The 18,368-nt window shown below is 37.6% G+C and overlaps 1 protein-coding gene across 1 annotated transcript in view; it reads right to left on the reverse strand.

The window, feature by feature from the left end:
* Positions 1–13,921, reverse strand: part of stag1a (STAG1 cohesin complex component a) — a 42,998-nt gene extending 29,077 nt beyond the window's left edge. Inside the window, exon 1 of the mRNA XM_056741610.1 lies at positions 13,459–13,921. The gene's annotated coding sequence lies outside the window, so the exon portion shown is untranslated. The remainder of the gene's footprint in view (positions 1–13,458) is intronic.
* Positions 13,922–18,368: the final 4,447 nt, after the last annotated feature.

An 18,368-nucleotide genomic window follows, 5' to 3' on the forward strand; every position in this document is an offset into this window, starting at 1 on the left:
TGGAGTAAAACTTTTGTTCAAAAAAAGTCCTGAGTGCTTATTTAAGCGCCGGCATCTTTTCTGCAGCTAAGAGAGTCTTTTGAGGTTGATAAACTTTTCTTAAAAAACGCCTTACGCCAAGCTCCAGAGACCTGTCATGTGACTCTTTTTCATAACAACATGCGAGGAACGTGATTGGTCAGGAAGGCTCAAGCTTAAAAAACAATGTATGGCGGCCGAAACGCCCGTTGAAAGGAAATTTTTGTATAAATGCAAGTTAAGTTTTCACTTTCAACAACTTCTGATTGCATTTCTATTGAGAAATTAGTATTGTAGTTTTTAAATATGTCATTAGTTATTGCAAAGACGCTCTCTGTTTATAATTCAAATAGACTTTCGTAACGCTGGCTATGTTTCACTTGTTTGCCTTCGTGCACAAAGTAAAGGCGTCTGGCTGCTATTTGTAACCAAACGCTGCGCTTTTGTCAACTTTTCTTGTCAAAAAAAGTGATAACACGACGTGAGGTTGTAACAAATATGCTAATTAGTTTGTGACATCACCAGCGCCACAAGTCTGTCAAAATCTTATCTGAAACACTGGATAATAATGTAAAACAGACGCTGCCAGATTTAAAAAAAAGTAAAAGATGAACATGGCCTTCAAAGTGCTTTTGACTTAAAAACTGGGTGTACGCGCATGTACATGTGACATCGCCATCCATTGGCTTGGCATGTGCAATACAGCATTTTTACTTGTTTTATCCATGTAAACGGAGATAATTTCAACAATGGTGTTGTGCGTGTACATGAAACTATTATAAAACACAAAGGAAAGACATTTTTGTTTTATATTCCGTCGTATAAATTCCATCTAAAGCGTTCAGCTAACCACAACACTTAAATGGCAGCACAATGCAGGGTTTAAAGCACAAGTGCTAACTGCACACCAATGAGATAAGGTGATCGAAACAGCAGATGACTGACCCAGGGGACGTGTGAAGCCCTTAATCTTCAGGGATGTTTCTCCAATCATGGAGAAGTCTACAAGGATTAGCACTGAATGTAGGCTTGCTATTCTAAATCTGTTTTTCTCACCTCTCTTCCTCTCTCTCTTTCTCTCTCTCTTTACTAACATTACACTTTTTTTATTAAAAAGAAACTGGAAAAATAATGGAATGAATGATGAAATAAACATGGAACCCTCACAAGTTACTTGAATGATGCGACAACTCAAATATTTCTAGGTTTGACTAAATGAAACCATACTTTTTCCAAGTAACTCCTGTAACCTGCTAAAATACATTTAGTTGGGACTCACTGCCCTATGCAAGAAGTCAGAGAAAACACCTTAACAGGGAAAATTTCACAGCCAGTAAAACCTTCATCTGTAACAGCAGACTCCATTCCCTTCAGATTAAATGGATAAAGTACATTAAGCGCATTAAACCTGATATTCAACGACACAGAATGTTGACTCCGGTGTAAAATAATTTTATTAGGTGGGGCGTGTGAATGCAGCTGTGACACTGAAGGCATTGTGCTGACTTCCTGGTTTTGTTCTGCAGGGTTTTTTTTACAAAGTAATCAAGCACACATTAAAGAAACAGTTCACCATAAAGCTCTGTCATTATGTACTTGGCCTTCAACCTTTATACATAAGACAGATCTTGCCATTTATCAGCAGTTCAGTGACTACATTTACTACATTTAAAAAACATAAAAGCACCATAAAGGTAAAACAGTTCCAGCAACTTCAGTGTTTATAAGCAGTGCCTCTGAGATTACGTATTTTTGTAGACTAATTAATTAATTTTTGACCAAAAACCTATACATTTTTTCCCCTTTCACTTTTGGAAGATGGCAAAAAATTTGAGATGCACCGATTGCAATTTCCTTTGCCGATTCCTTTTACCGATTTTATTATAAGTGAAACCTGCCCTTCCGATTTTTGCTGATTCCGATTTTATATCCACAAACTATAATTGACAGAATAAAACTATCATTGCTTTATTTTTATTTTTCTGAAACGTAAAAAAACTTGTCTTTATCTTGGGTCTGTAGTACTAAAAGAAGTGGGTTGATTTAAGCTGCCACTTCAATAAAAAGTAAAAAATCATATGAGTGAATTCTACTCTAAATATGTTTATCTATTTGCTCTTTTTTGTGTTAGTAAAGAACTCAATCAGATATATATCACAAATATTGGTTGATTTATTCATTTTTGATTGTTTGTTTTTTCAAGTCGTTTTGAATGTCATTTTATTGTCAGTGAAATGACACTAGTTTTAACGTAAGACAATTAATCGGGTTGAATGGAATTTGCATTTGTTTTACACATAGTGAACGACTTCAACATGTGTTTAGCATGTGTCAGCATTTAGCATCACAGTTAGCATGTAGCACATACCCGAAGTAGACAGAGCAAAGAAGGTGAACTACTGGACAGTCAAAAATTGTCTGTGCACTACATGATGTGTGTAGGACTCGCGCAGTTCGGTGGAACCACGCAGTAACGGGTGTAAATGAGCCATGAAACACAGCCGTCTTGAGCGGACGTTTTCTTGTGTATTTGGCGTTATTGCCTGCGTCGCTGGCAACATACGATCGGCTTCGAATCGGCAAGATGTGAGACTGCCCGGCCTGTCACTGGTCACGCCCGATAATACGTAAACCGGCCGATTCCTGTTTCTGACCGGTCAATCGGTGCACCTCTACAAAAAATAAGATCTGTGATTAAAACATCTTCATGATGTTTACTTGTTTTGTCTATCAAGATAATCTTTACATATTTTCACAATATTTGCTAATTTAAAAGCCTAAATAAATTCATTAGGAGTTAAAAGCTAACACAAGGCTATAAACAGACTACACAACAGTCGCTCCATATCAGCGTCTCCTTCCAAGCCACCGAGAACAATATTAAACTTTATTAAAAACGTGTTACCTGGTAGGGATTATAGATATTTGTGCCCCTTTTATTTGTGAGATTTAAATGCATGATGACGTCTACCATCCCGCCAAAGCAAGTAGTCGTTTTAGAAACCACAATTTTAAAGACACAATAAAGGTTTAATAAAAAGTAACAAGCGGGATAGATACGGTATGTTTTATGTCATAGATTTCAGACCTTATTTCAGGTGATTAAGCAAAAACCCTTTCAATTAACCCATTGATTTTGGGGCGATGGAACAGGAAGTCTTAAAATGCTAACTCGCTCCCAGGGTGTGCATACAAAAGTATGTAATCTCTGAGGCACTCAATTATACAACAGCTTGTTCTGGTCCTTCAATCTGATGAAGTCATGCTATAGCTTTATCTATGGTATATTCCAGCTGTGATGAACAGAGTGATTTAATCTTCCCCTCCCCCAAAGCTTGCATCTAGCCCTTGTTTAGTCCAGAATATAAAAATAAACAGTGTTTGTTCAGCACGCGCAAGAACCGATGGCGTTTTGGTAAAAATACAACTTTTGTGTTTCTCAATAGAAATGACAGCATAGGACCAGCATCGAGATAAGTATATCATTGTTTAATGTTTAAGTGATCTATTCTTTTAGTTGTGAAAAAGAGAGAAACGTTCCTATATCCGATTTCTGTGTTCCTCTAACACACGCGTGCACACACACCTACACATGTACACAACCACACAGCTGCTGTTGAACATGAGAGAAAGTACAGTAATAACTGATGAGACGGATCCACTGGGAGCTTTACAGCTATAGAGCAATTCAGGCTCTCAAAGTGTTATATTTGTGTCTCACAAGATACAAACTCATTTTCCATACAGTCAAAACGCTTAAACATTGCTTTTTATTAAAATCCAAAGACCATAGCATTTTTATCCCCACATCAATTGCATGTAGTCAAATGGGATGGGCAGTGAGCTTTTGTGCGGATGTCAGATCAGCGGCAGTCATGGCCGCTCCACTGCAGGCGTTCACAAAATGGAGACTGTAGGAGAAAGAGAGAGCCACAGCATGAAGTCATCTTATTCTGTAAGAGCTGTTGCCCTTTAACAAGCTTCAATCACAGTCTTTCACTGAACACAAAAGCCATTTACGGTTTGTTTTCAGACTAATGCCAGTGAGAGATAATCACATATCTGTGCAGTCATACATATCAGAGCAGGAGACGAACTGAAGATGTCTGCTGAAATAACCGCTAAGATCATAGTTCTGTACAAACACAGAGCTGGGAGGAGGGAAAAAGCAGCTATTGGCAACATTCATTGGGCAGTGTTGGCTTGCTCGCCGGGAGACAGCATCTATTTATTTATTAGATATTATTGAGAAGAATGATTTGCTTGTTCTATAAACACCATGCAATGTGCTGTGTTTAACTTTCTATGTTTTCTGTTTTTCTTATTTGCTCCTGTATAGCTGCTTTGGAACAATGCACATTGTGAAAAGCGCTATATAAATAAATTGATGAATAGCAGGGCTCCAGACTGCAACAATTAAAACTAAACTATCTGCGAATGAGTGTAGGAAACGTCATTTATCTGTTGATTACTTGAGACAGCGCTGGATCATTTCAAATCTGTTCATAGCAAGAACGAACGACAGGCGAATGCTCTAGTTTTTTTTGCTGTTATATTTTCATGTGTTGTGTGAAAATGAAAGTGTCCCTTATACACAATAAAATCGTTGTAAGAACGTAATAACACAAGAACTTTAATTTTGCTTTAATTGGTAACACAGTTAAACATTAAATATATACTTTTTGACAAACACAATATCTGTTCAAATAAATTCAGACTATAGTCTCTCTATTTAGCACCAATCAATAATAAAGCTCCTCGGTAGACCCTGCCTCTTTTTAAAATAAGTAGAACCAAATCTGCGTTCATCAAGAAACTTGTCAGAATCAGTAATACTGTTATTTTGTGTAAAAATAGTTGAATAATTGCATTGCAGGCTGATTTAAAGTCTATCCCCAAATTTTTTGCTTGCGGTCTTAAAAATATCTGTCAGGGATTACAGTGCTCCTAGTAAAAAAGTTAATTTAGAGCCCTAAATAGGGTTGATAATTGAGAACTTGTTTCTCATTTAAAACGCATTCCATCAAAATAAGAAACCCTGGAATTGAATCATTCTTACATTGTTCTGTTTCAATAATTGGCTTTTGCAACATTTGTCTATGTCGAACACTCAGGGCTGGAAAGGGGGAAAAGAATCCAGGGAGTAAATTTCAAGTGGTTACCAGGGGGACATCTCCAGATGTATAGGTTTTGGCATCTTTTATCCATAAATATGGATATCTTTAAACTCTATGCACATTTTATACATACATAAAGTGGCATTTTCGGCATCTATGGATTAAAATTATAAAATAAATTTAAACGTGCAAAAACTCGTAACATGCAGCATGCGATGTCTCATACTTGTGCTAATCAAAACCTATTATATGTTATGGGTTTGAAAGGATCAAAATGTCAGTGTTTACAAGATGTCTTCAAGATCTGCCAAAAATAAGCATTAATGATGTACACCTTATCGTTAATGCCTGGTCTCCTGCTCCAACAAGCAAGCTTATATATATTTATATATAAATATACACAGGGCATATTCGTAACCTCACAGCTAGAAATCTCCGTATTGCTCCTTAACTGCAGTTGCATTATCGCATTACGTCTAGTATGAAACAGCCTTAAGAAAATCAACAACTTTAATTGAAACAGACGGATGCTGACTGAATCACATGAAACTGTGCCTGTTAATCCCCGTTTCTGATGGCATTGAACGTTCATGTAATTCACTTATGGCATACATACGCATACTCTTCTATGAAAGACAATAAATAGTGATGACTTAACTTGCAGTGTGTCCAAAGTGCTGTCCAATCAAATGCTCTCTACTAAAGTGCCCCTCCCCCACCTGCATCCGACTAGCAGATAGCAAATCATGGCCTGATTGAAACATGGTGGCTATATTTTGAAAAATAATAGGTAGTACCAGTCAATTCGGATAGTACAAAATGCTGTTTTGAAGTGTTTCAAAAATATCGATATTTCGATACGTATCGATGGTGAAAAATCTGAAAAGGTTCGAATACGCATGTCCCACATACCGATACCAGCCGCGCTCTCTCTATTTTGACACACACTGCACGTAACGCGGTGACAACAGAGCCCCGCCTCCTCTCATAGACTTGAGGCGTTTGCGGCAGTTAAAAAGTGTTCATGTAAGAGAAGATGGCCACTGCAGAGGCTCAGTAACACATGAGTTTCCCATGTTTACCATAGTGCTCTATGTATATGCACTGATCAATAATTTCATCCACTTGTTTCATTCGCCCTGGTTAAACGTTGTTAAAGTTAGAAAGATGGCCAGTGCGAATCTCTGCAACAGTTCTTGCGTTTGAAGTTTGCGTTTCTGTCTAAATGTACCAAATATATTTTTAATTATATAAATGTAGGCGATTAATGAGTAATAGATTTGTTCAAGTATTTATTAAACTCTTTAATCTCTTTATTAATCTCTCAACTATTTATGTAAACTTTGGTCCATTAATACTGACAAATAGAACTTTGATTTTAAATAGTAAATGTATTAGTAAAATTTACATTAGATTAACAATTAGTAAATAATGTAAATATATAACTCAAAGTCTTTTTCAATTTAACTTTAAATAAAAGTAAAAAATGTAGGGCCTTATTGTTATAGCCGTTTTTTCCCCGTGGTATTGATTATCGATATTTGTTTAGGTATTGAATCGAAGTTAGACATTCCAATATCGTGACAACACTACGTGTTGTATTGTAATTGCACCGATGTTCTCTCCAAAAGTGGAAGTTAGGATTTCAAAACATGAAAGCATTTTGATGCTGTGTCTAGACTCATCTTTCTCTGCTATGTACAAGGCAGCTCAAGGTGATTAAAAAATAGGAGCTAACAAAACTGATATCATAACAGGCCCACACAGAATCCGAAGCGAAAGAAAGCTTGGCAGATTTCCATAGAATTGTTACACCAGTCATTTACTAAGTGCTCTCCAACAATGCATTTGTGTTCATTTAAAAAGGTACAGTCAAGGCAAACAATGTTTTTATTCTTATGTATGATTCACTGTTGCACCTTACTCCAGATGTAAATTTTATAATCATTTATCAAAATGTGACTTGCTCTGCCTTTTGATCAAGTCAATTTAACTGATAAAAATTCCTCTTAAATCGTTTGCCTTTCTGGATGACAAATCCTTTTAAAGGGATAGTATACCCAAAAAAGAAAGTTCTGTTTACTCAGCCCACAGTAGTTACAAACCTGAATAAATGTCTTTGTTCTGTTAAACAAAAATAAAATATCTGGAAGGAAGTTAGCAACTGAGATTTCTGGGACATTATTGACTACCATTCAAAGTTTGTTTTTTCCTAGACTCTTCCAAATATTTTTTGTGTTCAACAGAAAAAAGAAATGAATACAGGTTTGGAACAACTTAAGGGTAATTCATGACACAATTTTAACTTTAACTTTTTTAACCTCTCCGATCCAACTATCTGGCTATGTACACATTCCTGCTAACAGCACAAGGGACTCTTGGGTGTTGCCAGTCTCATGCTATAGGGTCTTAAAGGTTTCCCTCGCTTTGGCTGCTCTAGTGACAGTTACGTCGCCCCGGGCCGCATCCAGTGTGGATAAAATTTGCAATTGTAGTGGTTTCTAATGTGTTTCTAATGTCTTTTGTCGTGTCGCGTCACGCCTGTCGCGTCTGGTGTGGACACGGTTTTCTGAACAAACCCAGCAGACTAAAACTTTGTCTACACCAGTGCATTTTCATTTGAAAAAGGAGTATCTTAGTTCTGTGTAGCCACCATAGTGCTTCGAAAGGGAGGGATGAGCAGTGTGGGCAGCCGTTGGTTGCAGTAAACTATGTGCTCAAGCGTAGCGATGAACTTCTGCTGTCACCAGAAGTGGGGATGTAGTTAATGAGTATACCTTTAACTTTTTGACCTCTACGATCCAACCATCTGGCTTTATTCGAGTATGAACCATGTGACTTGACCTAACGTATTATCAAAGCTGCAACCCGAAACTTTTGCCTTAAAAAGTTACAGGTTAAAATGAATAAAGGATGCCAAATGAATAAATGTTAAATTAGATGTCTCTTTAAGTGGGCTGAATTTAAATGAAGTCAACTGACATTTCCATTGAAATCGTATTCGACAGCTAAACCTAAAAAATTATTCATATGCGGATACTGTTTACAATCAGGGTAAGGAAACAGTTTCCAACATACTTGCTTGGTAAATGATTTTTGTATATTTTTAACCAAAAAGTGAAGAATTGCTGCTTTAAAAGACACATTAAGTTCCGATCTACATATTGTGTGGTAAATATTCTGTCTTACTCAGAAATAAGTCAAATATTTTAGGAAATATATCCCCACAAAATCTCGATCTATCTCTAGATAACACACAACAACAGATTGAAAAAATCATTTACTTTTCCTGCATGTGTGGCTCTAAAGTGAACCCTTTTGATATCAAACAGATCATTCTGGACAGGCATAAATCATTGTTAAAACACATGCACAAGCACACACACAGTTAAGCAGACTGACGGGAAGGAAGTTTTCAGTTTGAGTGTGTTGTGTAGGGTAATGGTGAACATCTGGAGATGCAGACACAGAACAGGTTCTGGCTGGTAAACTACTCGATGAGCCACTATTTACGTCAACATTAAACTCGGTTTCTCACAACTGTAATGTGATTGATGTTCAATACCAGAATCTTATGAATACGAGTATGGCAAAAAAATGACTGACGGTATGTGACAGTGCTTTAATGTTGTTTCAGAGCAAATACCTGCAATTTCAATATATTAGTATTTTTGGCATTGCATTGATAAATCATTCCCAATAAAACCACATTTCATGTTGACTTTAAAGCTGCAGTGTTTTTCCTTATTGTGACATATTTAAGTGAAATGGCTTCTGAATTGAGGGAATGATTTCATAACTCAGGAAAAGACTGGATATTTGGAAGTTGGAAGGCAAGCCATTGGACAGTCAATATAGTCCCGCCCCCAGGACGAGACAAAAATCAAGCAAAGAAGAGATGTCGTTTGGAAGTGAAGTAAGTGTTTTCAATGAAATGGACATGGATAAATACTTTATAATTTAAACATAATTGTCAGTTTTGATTTCAAGGTGACTTTACACACCTCTTGAAAGACAACTGATCTTATTCTCAACAGCAAGCCCATGCATTTGTGAATATGTGTCCGATTTATATTGTCAATAATACTGATTTGAAAAGACCAACAACTAAATGTACCAAACATTATTCAAAATAAACTACACATTTGGCATGTTTAAGGGTCGGGTTAAATGCTATTTCATCCATTCTGACTTCTTCACACTGTTCAACGCGTCAAAAAATGAGCGTCAAAAAATGAGTTGGATGTATGACGTGGTATTTCTGCGCTCTATACACTCTGCCAGGGATCTTATAGGTTTGGGAATGTTTTTTAACATGAATTTCCAATATGTACGTTTTCTTGGTCTATGCAAGGAAAATACAATGATGTTTTGTGTGCTCATGCTTTATTTCACCCCACTGCATACTCCAGGAGCTCGTAAAGCTGTCTTTTATAAATGTGATGAATCTAAAGACTCTTCGAAGATACCAAGTATGCAATACTACTCTACAGGTACTCGAGATAAGGGTTGGGAATCGTTTGAATTTTATCGATTCCGATTCCAATGCTGATTCTTCTTCACGATTTCCATTCTGAAGGGGGGTTCTCATTATACCTATAACTATATTAACATCCACACCAGCGGACGATAACATTAACGTTATGTTTATTTTAAGCCGCAGTGTCCCAGTCACTTAAAATGAATGTAGATGACCTCCTGTTGATACTTCCGTTTTCATTCAGGAACGACTTTTCTCCAAAATATGAAAGCAAAGGCTGGATTCTCTGTCTGATGGCTGAAGGTGCGCTCGTGTCCGGGAAGTAAAGCAACTTCACAGCTTGCTTAGACTCATAAGCGTTACATATATAATACCCCGCTGTAAACACACAGCTTTCCGACCACTTTTATTCAGACATAAAACCTGCATTGTCATCACCAATAGTGTAACGTTATCCGCCAGAAACTGTCTGACAGTTCAATTTAATTCAATTCAATTATATTAATATAATATTATTATATATATTGTTCCAAAGCAGCGTTAGAGGAGAAAATAAGAAAAACAGAAAAAGGTAAAACATAGCACAGTGCCAAGTGTTAGTAGACCAAGCAAGATCATTCTGCAAGACAGGGTGTTTTATCGTTCATCAGCTGGAAAAAATAGTTTTGAAAGTGATCCCAAAGATATCGTTCTCTGTATCTTTATCGTTATAGTTATGGTGTGAATGATTTTTAAAACATTATTTTTTTAAGGGAAAGTTATCGCTAACAGCCCATTATCGATTCCCCATTTCCATTCCACAGTTAAAGTAAAACATGTCAACCTGTATGGTCATTAAGCCTGCTTATTGACTTGTTTGCAAAATATATATATTTATGAGCACCGTTATATATATACACATAGAACCATGATTGTACTAATTTATTACAATTTGTATTACCATAGCTGAACTAAATCATGGTTTAACAGTAACTATAATGAAACAATGGTTAATTTGTGGTTCCTGTGCTTTTTAATGCAAATACTATAATGCAAATACTATAGTTAAACTATGCTTACTATGGTAAAAGTATAGTTAAGGGCTTTTATTGAGATATCAGCAGATATCAACAAGATACATGCAGCGAGTGTAGTTTTCTGAAAATATGCACACAGGAATTGATAAGAGGAATTCAAGTATCTCAAGTATTCGATTTCTATTCCTTTTGTTTACGATTCAATTCCTAGCCTTTTGATTCCCATCCCTACTCGAGATTAATATGATATTGGCAGAAACTGCATGTGTTGCCTCCGCTTTGCTGTCTCCTTTCAGTGAGTGCATTGTACACACTGAACTGGAATCAGTTTCCTCAAGACGTTTTGATGCCAGCAGCCCAGAACTTTTGACCATAGGATGTGCTTTGCGCTCCTGCTGACTTCTTTTGCATGAAAACCGTTACATCATTTGCACATCATAGACAAGCTCAGCTAGGTGTTTTCCGCTACGCAGCAGCTCAGAAGCTGTTGTTTTTGTTATAGGTATATTCCAACACTCCATATATAAAGGACTTGTGTGGGTCAAAATGTAATGCTATTTCAGATCTTTTGCTAACATTTTAGATTAGATTCAACTTTATTGTCATTACACATATACAAGTACAGAGTAACGAAATGTAGTTTAGGTCTAACCAGAAGTGCAATTAGCAAGTGCAGGATATACAGTGTGAATAAATACAGAATACAATATTAGGAAATACTATACAATAGCCATGTACCATGAAAATACTTTACAGAAGGGATGTTCTATGAAAATATGATGTCGGTATGTACTATGAACAATATATACAGAAGGCTATATACTGTGAACATTAATGTACAGGTGGTTATGAACAGATAACAATTTAGACTATACAATAGTGCAAGTGACTTAAGTGTGCATTAATTATAGACATTATGTTTTAAAGTTGCAGTGCAATAGATGAGTCAATACGGTTATTAAAGGTACGGTGCAGTTTATGAGTTAATGCGGTAATTAAGGTTACAGTGCAGTAGATGAGTTAATGCAGTTATTGAAGTTATAGTGCCATAGATGAGTAGATGCAGTTAATAGAGTTACAGTGGAGTAGATAAGTTAATGCAGTTATAGTGCAATAGATGAGTTAATGCAGTTATAGTGCAATAGATGAGTTAATGCAGTTATTGAAGTTATAGTGCCATAGATGAGTAGATGCAGTTAATAGAGTTACAGTGCAGTAGATAAGTTAATGCAGTTATAGTGCAATAGATGAGTTAATGCAGTTATTGAAGTTATAGTGCAGTAGATGAGTAGATGCAGTTAACATGAACAATGAATCAGTAGAACATCAGTACTATATCGGACAGATTTTTTTAACCATTATTTCGATTTAACCGTACAGCAAAGAATCATGGTTGTTCACCCAAAATGAATGTTCTTTCATAATTTACTCATCCTCTTGTCATTTCAAACCTGCATGAATTTCTTCCCTCCGCAAAACACAAAAGAAGATATTTTGAAGAATGTTCTTTACTGGCCCTCATTCACTCGCATTGTTTTTGTCTCCATACAATAGAATGGGGGGAAGTGCTGTTTGCTTACCAACTTACTTCAAAATATCTTCCATCGTGTTCTTAAGTCCTACAGGTTTGAAATGACAAGAGTGTGAGTAAATGATTAGACAATTTTCCTTCTAAGTGTATGTTTATATTTTTGTTGTAAATACATTCTTGATTTGGCATTGATTGGGTCAAAACAAGGACTTACGTTGGAGATTTACCAAAATATCACTAAAACAGACTATCACATAAAAAATTATAAACCTGGAAAAACTGGAGTGTGGTGTATATTACAGCGTGTTAAGTGTATAGCATGAACCACAAAACACACGTTGAGCAGGTGCAGTAGGAGTGCGATTGGAAAATAATGCGCAACTCCCAGATAACACACTACAACTGTCAACATAATAAAAACATGTGACTGAGTTAACTTAAAAAAATATATATTTATAACAAGAACTATAGCTATCTCACTAGTTGCAAAGTTAACATTTTATAAAGCTGCGAAAAAGAGACAGATAACAGTGTAACAACAAAGCAGAAGTGTGAAGTGAGTGTGAAGTTACACAACAAGCCTGATCATCATTCAGAAACGCTACAGATGAAAACAAAAGGTGAAAACTCAACCCCTCCCCCTCAAACGCGCACATATAAACGCGCACATATTTACGCGCGAAAATCTCTCCCATATTAATGTGACAGCGCTTATCGTCTGTTACAGCAACATCATCACACATGTATCGCTCTTTATTCTCAGCTGACACTAAATTAACTCCACAGAGAGATATAATATAACAAAGATGCCGAATACATTTGGATCCTGCTGTTGTTGACAAGTTCAAGAAGGCTAAAATCCATCGCTGGTTTTGGCTGAAACGTGTGACACTTTAATAAGGGGTCTTCATTATGTCCATTGAAGTGTGTCTCAGCAAAAAACATAAACAAGCCATCAACGCAAACGCGCAGTCATCAGTGTCTGCCATATCTGCACTGATGCTTTTATAACGAGTACCGCTCACTGTCTGCGACAAAGCCGACGCACGTCTGCACACAATGTCAAACACATTTCTGCGCAGTTGACCAACACGTTGCTCCACGATCGAGCCACGAGCGCTCGCAGTGCCGGAGATGAGCAGCTAAAGCTCGGCTGCGTCTCTGGCCTGAGGAGATGCAGCGAGTCTGAGAGGAGAAGCCGCCCATCCCCCACCAGCCCCACAGTCCTCCATCTTTAATCTCCAGACCCGCTACCCTTCACACAGCGCTAATGGCACAAAAACGCGCGAAACTCACCTGAGATGCTCATGGTCGTAAAGATTGGCGTTCCCGATATTCGGAGTTGGCAAAAAGTTTTTGTGTATATGGATTTATTAATTGAAAATTGTACCGGGAGAAGGAACCGCGCCTTTCAGAAGAGCAGCAATCCTAAACCGCCATCTGGTGGCATTTTCCACAATCGAATGGCGCGTGTTGACACCGGAGCCCGAGCGCCCTCTGGCGAACACGGTCGGTAACAGCAGAGGCGCTGGGGGCGGCGGGGGGAGAGGAGAGACCCCCGTGTACAGGCCGAGCGTGTCTGCAGTCTAGACGGTTAAACACAGACAATTTGGCGCTGTTATGCTTTTTATTTTCTTACAGAGGCGAGTTATTATATAGTGTTGAAGAATATAATGAATTTGGCCAGGTTTTAGGGTTTATAGATTCAGTTTAACTGATATTTCAATGCTGTTTTGAAACACAAATACACATTTGATATAATACTGAGTACATTTAATATATTAAATCTTCTTTTTGACGTATTGATGAATGTTTTTAATGACAGGGACATTTTGACACTTATTCAATGAATTTTGTACTTGACTTAATTAAATCTTGTCAACCGCCTTGCTTGTGTTTATTAAAGCTTTAATTCTTCAGTAATTGACAACTTAATAGTGGCCTTTGTGTTACTGGAATAGTTGATGTTTTAATGTAATGTGTGTTCCTATAGCTATGGTTTGGTCAACACTGACCTCTTGTTTTGTAGCCTGCAGCCTGTTGTTTAGTCATTGGAAATTAAATAAGAGGTCCACATCACAATGAAAACAACCCATCAGACCACCAGACGCTATCCAAATGTAATACAGATGAAACAAGATTTGTAATATTTCACAAAAATGTAATTGATAACAGTGTTTTATGGTGACGGTCATTTAAGCTGGACAACCCTTTCGAATTTGTTATGTATTTTCACATGTTGATTTATCATTCAATAAACGAAATAAAACATGTTAATATTAGAAAATGATTAGAATAGCCACTTTCAGTTTTTAAGTTTTAAGTTGTTTCATTTCATGATAACTTGACTGTTTAACAAAATGTCACTGGACAAATGAACTAGAACATTAAAACATATTTTTCCTCATATCTAATGTTTATGTTATATATGTTATGTGTTATATGAATGTGATAATAATTGTATGTGGGTTGTAACTTATTTGAATCTGGATAGATCGATTACGTTCAGTATACAGAAGACCGTATCTACATTATCTTGGATGGTTAATTTCTCTCTCCTTATCCTCATGAGTCAATGAGAGCTCTCTTAGGTATAGTGGTAACATGTTGCTCAGAAAGCGCACCGTGTATGTCTCCTTCATGCCCCATCTCTCTGCATCTTGCCAGCTGTGCATAGCCACACGAGGGCTCTGACATTAAATGTAATGGGTTTTACCTCGCCTGGCTGCCCGTGAGAATAGCAGCTTCTCTCTGGAGCTGTTTTAAGGCTGCCGCAGAGTCTTCATTGGGATTGATTTTAATATAAGAGATCAATCCCTCTATGCAGACCCCACACTGCAGTGATATCCAGCAGCAGGCTGTAACAGCGAACAAGTGGCACTCTGTTTGTCTATTTGCCCGGCAAATGTTTCCCTCTGTTTACGCAAACAAATTGTAAGGAGAGCCTGGAGATGCAAAAACAATTCTGCCTATGATATTTGCTCAAGTGAGATGTCAGATCACAGCGATGCAAACGATAGTAGTTGATCTCATTTAAGATACATACAAGTGTGTCTGTTTCCTTTGTTCTGTGATTGTATTTCCTGTTGAAGGCCTACTGGTTCATTTTGTTTTTATCATTTAGTATTCTTGTCTTATTTTTCAATAATAATTAATATAAATTAATTAAAAATATCATACGTTTAAAGAGATAGTTCACCCAAAAAGATCTGTCATCATTTACTCACCCTCTTCTCATTTTAAACCTGTGTGACTTTCCTTCTTCCGCAGAATACAGAAGAAGATATTTAGAAGAATGGCGGAAACAAAGGCAGATCCCGTTGATTTGAATTGTTATTGTGTATGAACAGAAGTGAATGGGTACCGCCATTGTTTGGATACCAATCTTGTGATCTCCAAAAAAAAGTCTTACAGGTTTGAAATGATAAGAGGGTGAGTAAATTATGACAAAATTTTCATTTCGGGGTGTACTTTAAGCATTACCTACCCAAACAATAAAATAAAAACTGCCAATGAGAAAATATAAATATTTGAAAAATGCTACGTTTTTTTAGTCGTCTAACCAGATTAGACTGTCTTCAGATTTATGATCAGGACCTTTTTTTTTTGCCAGGCCTGATTCTTGTTCCAGAACAATTTAAATGGAAACAAGTAGTGGAAAGAATGAGTCACTGATGGGAGCCCAGCTGATGAGCTCACACATGTTTTAAAAGGCTTTGTGTATCTAAAGGTCTCGTCCTCCATAGTGTTAAGTGATCTGCTATTGTGGTACGACAGACTCAAATGCAGTGCTCTCCAAGGTGGCTTTTAAGATGTGTCAGATTTTATTCAGTGTCTTCTTATTCCCTGGATTCTGTTCTTTTATACTATCTTATTTATGTCTTCCTATTGAAGAGTTCAAATAGCACATTTATTTCACTATCATAATATCTTCACTGAGCTCTGTTTGCTGATGCACAGATGACATGCCCCTTGTTTGACAGAGAAAAATATAGATAAGGACACTTTGCTCCTTTGAGGGTAAAACAGGAAAGAAAACACTCTGGCTATCAAGTTATTTCTGTTGGCGATCAGCATTTAGAATTATTAATCATTATTTCATATTTAGTGGATGCTAATGCATTATACAGGATGATGCTCAAATACAGTATAAGGGATTTGAACAATATTATACTCTTGTTTGTGCTGTGGTCATGAATGATATTTCAAGTTCTGCAGTTTAATGGGGAGTGATTTGATTTTTTTTTTCTAAACAATCAAACATATGTTTTTTGTCTGGCAAATGATAAAATGGACAAGAATGTCCAATAGATGTACTTTGACAATAAACTCATGCCGTCCAGTCGGTATTTAGGTACCAGAATGTCATGGAAACATGAGAGTTCAGCTAGTCATATTAAACATTGTGGATGTAAGCTTTATGCATGAAAAGTATCAGTCATTACCTAATAAAAATTTAAAATCTGTTTATATTTACAATATAAGTATAGTGGAAACACAGATTAGGACATACAGTATGTAACATAACTCCATATTGAACATTTCACCCGTGCTGTAAAGTATGTCAATGAGAGAAACTTTTGCCATGTATTGTAAATATACAATTTGTAATGACAATGCAGTTAATTCATTGTCGCTCCGTGACAATCTGAAGACCCAGTCAGTTTAAACAAAGACATTTTTAACAGCTTTAGTAAATGTTTGTTCTGATTGCTGCTCTCCTCATTGTCTCCATAGCAACTTGACATGAGGGATGTAATTACCTTGGCCAAAAGTCCTTGAAGATAGTTTATCCCCTGCTTTCCTTCCTCTGAGGGACAGATAGTGGGCGGAAGCAAGAGTGGGTGGAAATAAATATAACAGCCTCACCTGTCTCAGTATCAAGCTTTTTAAATCTTGTGACCTCCTACAGAGTTTCTTTAGTTTCAACTTTATTCAAATATATACTGGATATTCTATTTATTTCCCTCATTCCAATGGTTTCGGCCCACTTAAGGCTTATTCACATTGATCTGACAAACATCTACTCGTTGTGTTTACACCAAACAAAATGTGTCTGTTGACGTTTGTCGAAGTTACTTTTTCGGTTTATCTTTACAGGATTATATAAAATAAAGCCGAATCCATAAAGTACGAGGAGTCACTGTAAAAATGTATACAGTTCTATGTCTTTTATTTTAGTTAGTCATGGGCCTGTTTCATTTTTGCTACTTACCTTCATCTTACCTTGCCTTGTTAGTTTCCACGGATTCTTATTATCTTGTTAGCTTGTTACCCACTATGGGTATATATAACACTTGTGTTTCACTTGTGACTTTATCTGTCCTTTTTTAAAGCTGTTGTTTGTGGCCACATAGGTAACCAAAGTAAACTGGTGATAATTAATTGCAGGGGAACAGGTGATCAGATGACAGGTGATAATCCAACAACAGGTATAATCCAACATCTGGACTTTACTAAGAACTAAGACAGATGGCAAACATATATAGGGTCCGAGTAATGTATCAGGTATACGTGAAATCATGAGGTTATCAGGTGCGAGGTATTATGTGTAGTGTAGTCCATGAGTTGTTACAGTACTCCCCCTCCCCCATGACGAACCACAGGGGAGGGGGGCTCAGGGGGTGAACGAGGGGTAGACCAAGGGAAGGTGGCAGAGGGTTCTCCATAGGGCTGGGATGGTGAAGATAGAGGGAGAAGCCAGGGATGAGTTAAGAGCAGGAGGAGCAGGATGATGACCCAGTGAACAGCCAGGAGGAGGTCCCAGAACAGAGTCTAGGGAAGAGCCATGGTGGAGAGCAGACGGATGGAACCTTGTGGATGAGCAATGGAGACGATGAGGGAGGAGTCCAGGGTGGAGCCACACAGGCGGAGAGCCCGGCAACACCAAATGTCTGAAGGGCCGAGGGGAAGATGATGGCTCAGGCGACTATGGTGAAGAAGAGGACTTCGGCGGGGCCAGAGCGACTGAGGATGAAGGTGGAGCTGATGGGAAGGAGGAGCCTGACAGAGCCAAAGGGGCGGAGAGACGAGGCAGAGACGAGGAGAGACGAGGCCTGCGATAGTAGCCCAGAGGTGAAGGATGGTTGATGACCTGGTGAAGCCAGTGGGATGACGGGCCAAAGTGTAGACGAGGGAGGTAGGAGCTGAGGTGTAGCCGCTGGGTCGGAGGACCGAGGTGGAGTCTGGGTCTTGGAGGCTGAGGG

This window comes from Triplophysa dalaica, chromosome 3 (genome assembly GCF_015846415.1).
Source record: "Triplophysa dalaica isolate WHDGS20190420 chromosome 3, ASM1584641v1, whole genome shotgun sequence".
Classification (NCBI taxonomy): domain Eukaryota; kingdom Metazoa; phylum Chordata; class Actinopteri; order Cypriniformes; family Nemacheilidae; genus Triplophysa; species Triplophysa dalaica.